We start from the raw sequence: 906 nt of genomic DNA on the forward strand, positions 1-906 counted from the left end.
GGAGGCGCAGCCGGTACTGAAGTCGGCATGTTCTCATGGTTGTGCCGGAGATGAGACTTGAGGGTGTTTGCGCGTTGATGGTGGTAGAGGCATCCGTCGACAGGGCAATGAAAGTACCCGTCCTCGTTTCGGTGTTGGATAATCACTTGTCCGTTTAATGTGATTCGCGTGCTTTTTTGATGGACCTATGTGCCGAACAGTGAGACGTGTCGCGTTTTTTTTGTGTGTTTTTCTGTCTGTGTGTGCTTTTTTTGGCGACGTGATAAAGCGACCTCAGGAACAACGTACCCGAGAAACGTGTTGCTCTCGTGCCAGACGATTAGGAAATGCACGCTCGCAATGACAGCACAACACTTCTTGGTTCTGTGCCATGCTGCGTTGGTGTAAGGAGCAGAGGGTGGCGAGGACTGCAAGAGGGCAAGGCGCGGCAAGAGCAGATAGCTCAGGTTCAAAAATGAATCTTGGTGCTGTCTCAGAGGGTGAAATTTTTGTTACACTTTGGTTTTCTTTTAAATGTGGAAGGTGTAACGGTCATGTTCTGGACGTTGTGAGTGAGTGTAATGTTGCTTGTCAATTAACAGTGTACACGGTTCAATACCTCACAGCCATCGTCATCATACCGCCCATGCATGATGACAATACAACGTTAGGGTCTTTTCTTTGAGCTCACTCTCACACCACAACTCTACATTCCTGAATAGCGTTAGGAAGGTGGATCATTCCCGGAATTCCTTACACTAGATGTTTCCCTTGCCATCGTAAATCCCTTTCCCCTCCAACGCAACTGATTTCATTTTTCAGTATCTCTTCACATCCATGCTTGATCAGCGTATGTCGTCCAACACAAACGGCCCACAAGCTGTCAAACGTCTCAATTATACCCCCGCTTGAAAAGCAAACAAACAC

Source organism: Monosiga brevicollis, genomic scaffold (genome assembly GCF_000002865.3).
Source record: "Monosiga brevicollis MX1 MONBRscaffold_16 genomic scaffold, whole genome shotgun sequence".
In the NCBI taxonomy this organism is placed as follows: domain Eukaryota; class Choanoflagellata; order Craspedida; family Salpingoecidae; genus Monosiga; species Monosiga brevicollis.